Here is a 6083-nt window from a genome sequence, read left to right on the forward strand (position 1 = left end):
TACCACTGAGCCACAACCCCAGCCCCCACTCCCTCTATTATTAATAATGCTTTGTGTTTCACATCATTTAACAAATATTTACAGGTTATCAGGTATGTTGGGAATATTAAAAAAAATCATAAAAGCATCTCATAGTCCAGCCCCAATGCCCAGAAGGTAGATAACCAGACAAAGGAGAATGTAGTACGTGCTACTGCGTTCAGAGGCCATCTTGCGGTCACAGGCTGTGCACTTAAGGAAGTTTTCATTGAGGAGATAGAAACCTCTTCATCTTAAGACAGAAACAAAAGTAGAGCACAGTTGAGCACTCACTGTGACAGACACTGTTCTAAATGCAGTGTATCAAAGGTGGGACTTCCAGAACAGCAGAGGAAACAGTCAGATAGATCCTCTTCCCAGCAAAACAACAAGTCAACTGGCAAAATTGATAAAATAAAACAAAATACAATCATATAAAATCTTTGGAAATTTTTCTAAGAGCATAGAGAAAACAAAGAAATATTATCCAAGATAATCCAAATCTTGGTAAGAACAACAAGTCTATGACATTTAAGCCATGATCTGTTTCCTAACCCCTTCTTCCAGTCATTGCGGACTGAGAGGGCTGGGGCCCCTTCACTCTGCCTTCCTCCTTCCATCTAATTTATAGAGTAGAGGTCCTATACCTGGGGAGGGGGAGGCAAGCAGAAATCACTGGTTTCCACCTTCCTCCCCTACTGCCCATTCACCGAGCTGGGTGTCACCCCAGAAACAGAGGACCTCCCCAGTGCTAATGCAGAGGCACAAGGGTTCTGCCAGGAGGATTGGCAGCCCATAAAGACAAAAGCTTTAGATCTCTGGGGACACAGACTACCCTGGAACAGAGCCTGGAGAACTGCCTAAGGGTGTCTTGGAAAACAACAGAGACTTGATGTAGAGCAATTAAAGAAGGCTGGGAACTCTACCATGCAGCAAAAGGGCAGAACAGCTAGAAATGGAACAGAGAACCCAGGAAATAGAAGGAAGAGCCTTCCTGACATCACATTCAAGTCAGGAAGGTTGTGTGCACAGGCCTGGCTGCATGGCATGGTATTGAAAACATCCGGTAAGCCACACACAAAATTATTAACACAGGACAGAAGGACCAATATGCCTCATTGGCACAAAGGCCTCAAACAGAACCTCTGACCAAACAGCAGCTCAACAATAAAGTATTCTGAACAAGGATAACTCTGAGGAAGACAGGATTGAAAGTAAAATCACACTCATCCCTGAAAATTGGGAAGATTGAGGACTTGCCCAAGGCTCTGCTCTATCCTGAGTGATCAGAGAGGGAAGCTCCAAGTTACTAGGTCCTGGCTAGACAAGGGACAAGAAAGTAAACTCCTTGAGCTGCAAATTTTTCCCTGGGATGGACAAAACTCAGAGTCTCAGTCATAACTGTTAACATAATTTAATAATAAGATTTGGAAAATTTTGATTTGATACTGAGAGAAGATTTGGGATTTAAGTTAATGCTGAAATGGGTTGAGACTTTGAGGATTTGGGAATGGAGTTGAATATATTTTGTGCATGGGATAGACATAAATTTGGGGAAACAAAAGGCAGATTGTGTTGGGCTGAATCTGTTACTAGAGTCCTAGACCAGAAACCTGACTCTGGGGGTCCCAATAAATCAGGTCTGGCAACTCACCCCAAAAAACAAAGGAAAATAATGGTGAAAAGCAAGAAAGGAACTTTAAATCAATATGTTTATATTGAGAAGGCAAAGTGAGTCTGAGGGTCTCAGCCTTATCTTCAGGATTCTAACATGCTCTTTAGGTTGAAATAGAGTAAGAACTGGGACAGGGGACAAGAGCATGCACAATTAAACAGTCTTGGTCAAACTGTGATATAATCGATCACTTCTGCCAAGTGACTCCAGGAGAAATCCTTATTTTTTGAGGGGGCAATTTGCATTTGCTTTGCATTTGGATGTGGGGTGTATAGTTATCAGACCTGTGATCCTGGAAGGGGACAACTTGGGTCCCAGGAAATGATTGCTCTTTTTAGGTGGGGGCAGCCTCACCATGGGTGATCTATCTGCAAGGTTCTGCAGTTCCTGGAAAGTGTAAGGCAAAGACTGGAAACTTCCAGGCACCACCCAGGGTTCTAGAACAGGATGTTGTACAAGCTGGCCGTTGAATGTCCCTTAAAACCTTGAAAATACCTTAGTTACTCTTATCTTGGTGTCCTTAGTCTTGAGGGGGGTAATTTAGGCCTACTGAAACTTGTATTACTATGCCTACTTGTGGACCTAGACAACCCAAAGTTTAAGGTAATAAAGGCAACAGGCACAAAATGAAAGTAGAGATGCTGATCTTCGATCCTGCATTTAGTTACTCAATGGGCATCTGCAGGTCCAAATTAAGAGTCAGTGCTTTTAGCAAATGCAGCTTCTAGTTCTGTTATAACTTCAAAATTCATGCCTAAGTGGGCCCCCAGAATATGGCATTATTTAGAGCCAGGGCCTTTGAAGATATAATTCATTAAGATGAAGACATAAACCAAGTGTGGTGGCACACACCTGTCAACTTCTAGAAACTTGGGTAACTGAATCATGAGGACTACAAGTTTGAGGCAAGCCTCAGCAACTTAGTGAGAACTTGTTTCAAAATAAAAAATAAAAAGGACTGGTGATGTGGCTCAGTGGCAAAGTGCCCCTGGATTTAATCCCTAGTACCAAACAAGAAAAAAAAAGACATAAGATTATGATGGCTCCTAAATCCACTGACTGGAGTCCTTATAACAAGAAGGATCTGGGCACAGTGGTGCTTGCCTGGAATCGCAGTAACTAGGGAGGCTGAGGTAGGTGGAGCACTTGGAAGCCAACCTCAGCAATTTAGTGAGACCCTGTCTCAAAATTAAAAAAAATAATAATAAAATAAAAAGTACTGGTGATGTAGCTTAGAGGTAAAGTGCCCCAGGTTCAACCTCTATTACCCCTCCCCGTCCCCAAAAAAGAAGGAGGCGACATAGAGACACAGCAGACACAGGTACACAGGGAGAATGTGACAATAAAATCAGATACTGCAGTGATCATCTACAAGCCAGGAACACTAAGGATTGCCAGCAGCTACCAGAAACTGGGAGAGGGGTCTCCACAAGGAATCAGCCTGGCTGATACCTTGACCTGGGGCTTCTGGCCTCATGAAATGTGAGAAAGAAAAAATTCTGCAGTTTTAAACCACCCAGAATGTGGTAATTTATTATAGCAACCTTAGGAAACAAGCACAAGTACCAAAACCATTCAATAGGGGAAAGAATAGCCTTTTCAACAAAGAGTGCTAAGACAACTACCTATGTGAGAAAAAAATGAAGTGGGACCCCTACCTCACATCACATACAAAAATGAACTCCAGATGGATCCAAGACCCAAACGTAAGCATTGAAATGTCAGAACTCTTATAAGCAAACATAGGAGTTAGTCTTTACGACTTTGGATAAGGCAATGTTTTCTTAAATATGACACCAAAAGCAAAAAGCAACAAAAGAAAACAGAGAAATTGGAGTTATCAAAATTAATGCTATTGTGCTTTAAAGAACACCATCAAAAAAGTGAAAAGACAACCCATAGAATAGAAGAAAATACTTGCAAATCATATATCAATAAAGGACTTGTAGAAGAATATATTTAAGAATTCCTATAACGCAAAAACAAGAAGACAAATAACCCAATTTAAAAATAGAAAAAGGAACTGAATAAACATTTCTCCAATGGCATGTGCCAGGAAGCACATAAAAAAGTGCTCATTGTTGGTAATAAATTGTCATCAAAGGGTGAATTTTATGGTACTGAGTTATGTATTGTTAAAAAAACAATTGCATAAAATAATATGTATAAAATTGTATTGTTGGTCCTATACTGGGTAAAAATGTAATACATTGGACAATAATAGCACAAAAGAAGCAGGTGAGAGCAAACCTGTATTTGAGTAAAGAAATGAGACCAGATGGTAACTCAGATCCATGGGAAGAAATAGAGAGAAACAAGAGAGTAAATAATAAGGTTATTATAACAAGCTCTATAAATATATACACCTGCTCTCTTTCTCTCAGCTTTCTTAAAAGTAATCATTATAACACTATATGTTATAATTTGGATATGTGTATGTTGGATTTGTGAAATACATAGAAGTAATATGCATACTGATAATATCACAAAAAAAGAGAGAACACAGCTACTTGGCAGTAAAGCTTATGTATTTCACTGGAACTATTTAAAATGTAAATGCCTAGGTCTGAAGAATTTTAGAAGGATGGGCAGGACTTTCTTAGCCCAAAGAGTGCTGTTGTGAGAGTTTAAAAAGGTAGCCCTTCCTCCCATCAAATGCAGCTCCAGAGCCAATGGCTCTAGCAGAACATGAGTTGAATCAACTACCCATTTGCCCTGTGCACTGAATAATCTGCACATCTGTACAAAGTGGCATGATCCACATCTGTATTTAAAAATTGTTCCTCTAGGGCTGGGGCTCAGCAGAAGAGCATGAGGCACTGGGTTCGATCCTCAGCACCACATAAAAATAAATAAACAAAAAATTGTTCATCTACCATACAGAGAAGATTATTAGCATGGCCCCTGAGCAAGGATAACATGCAAATTCATGAAGTGTTCCATATTTTAAAATATAGAATATTTGGGATATATTTAAAGAAGAGGTTACTGCAGGCATGGAAACCACTTTAGAAGGTCAATTAAATAGCTTGAATAAAAAAAAATTATTCCTCTAATAATTCTAATGTATAAGGACTGTGGGTATATCTCAGTGGTAGACATTTGCTTAGCATGTGTAAGGTCCTGGTTTTGACTCCCAGCATCTTAGTAATGATAACAACAACAATGTACAACTGGGGTTGAGAACTTCTGGGCTTGGGAAGCATTAAAAAAGAACTGAAGTATCAGGTAACTGATTAAATTTGAGAAATGCTGGTTAAGGAAGATTTGGAGGTATGATTCTTGGATTTTTTAGTTCCTAAATCTTAGAGATTGGAAACAAAAATAGAGAAGCTGAAGGGAAAACCTGATTTGGAGGGAATGAGTTCAGTTTTAATTATGTTGAATGAGGTCATGGCAAAGCATTAGGTAGAAGTATCTGACTGACAATTGGAAGAAAAACTATTTTCTGGGCTAGGACTCAGGCTCAGAGGTTAAGTGCCTGCCTAGCAGGTTCTAGGCCCTGGGTTTCATCCCCAGCACTGAAAATAACAACAACAACAACAGTTTTCAGAACTGAAAACACTATATTTAGGACACACTTATAGCATAAGGATAATGAAAATAGATCCTGTTCATAAATGGCCTACTCAGAGCTTTGCCAGGTGCTGGACATCATATAGCAGCAGTAAGCATGAGGCTGATGGAAGACATAAGAGTTATTTACCCTTCAAAACACCTGTGTTTGGACAGTGGCCTGGGCTGGTCAGATAAAGGCACAGATTAGAAAGTGAGGAGTGATCAGGAGGTTGGAGGTGGTCCTGCACCCAATTATGAGGACTGTAAGCAGAGCTGACAAGTGGCAGGTAGCTGAGAAGTGTATTGCCACCTGAGGTCCCAGGTATTGCCCCAAGACCTTGAATTGTTATGATACTCAATTCTTTCTGGAAATTTGAACAAAAGTTAACTCCAGAGCCAGGGTGCAGAATTTCATGAAAGAAAACCTCAGTCATCCTTCCTTAACTGAAGCAGCAGATGGCTGATGCCTGTCAGGGTCCCCTCCCTCCCTCCTTCCTTGCCTTCCTTCCTTTCTTTCTTTCTTTCTTTCTTTCTTTCTTTCTTTCTTTCTTTCTTTCTTTCTTTCTTTCTTTCTTTCTTTCTTTCTTTCTTTCTTTCTTTCTTTCTTTCTTTCTTTCTTTCTTTCTTTCTTTCTTTCTTTCTTTCTTTCTTTCTTTCTTTCTTTCTTTCTTTCTTTCTTTCTTTCTTTCTTTCTTTCTTTCTTTCTTTCTTTCTTTCTTTCTTTCTTTCTTTCTTTCTTTCTTTCTTTCTTTCTTTCTTTCTTTCTTTCTTTCTTTCTTTCTTTCTTTCTTTCTTTCTTTCTTTCTTTCTTTCTTTCTTTCTTTCTTTCTTT

General features: G+C 39.6%; 1 pseudogene; it reads left to right on the plus strand.

The window, feature by feature from the left end:
* The first annotated feature begins 4566 nt into the window (after positions 1 to 4566).
* Positions 4567 to 4642, plus strand: LOC125611668 (annotated as a pseudogene).
* Positions 4643 to 6083: the final 1441 nt, after the last annotated feature.

Source organism: Marmota marmota, unplaced genomic scaffold, assembly GCF_001458135.2.
Source record: "Marmota marmota marmota unplaced genomic scaffold, marMar, whole genome shotgun sequence".
In the NCBI taxonomy this organism is placed as follows: Eukaryota; Metazoa; Chordata; class Mammalia; order Rodentia; family Sciuridae; genus Marmota; species Marmota marmota.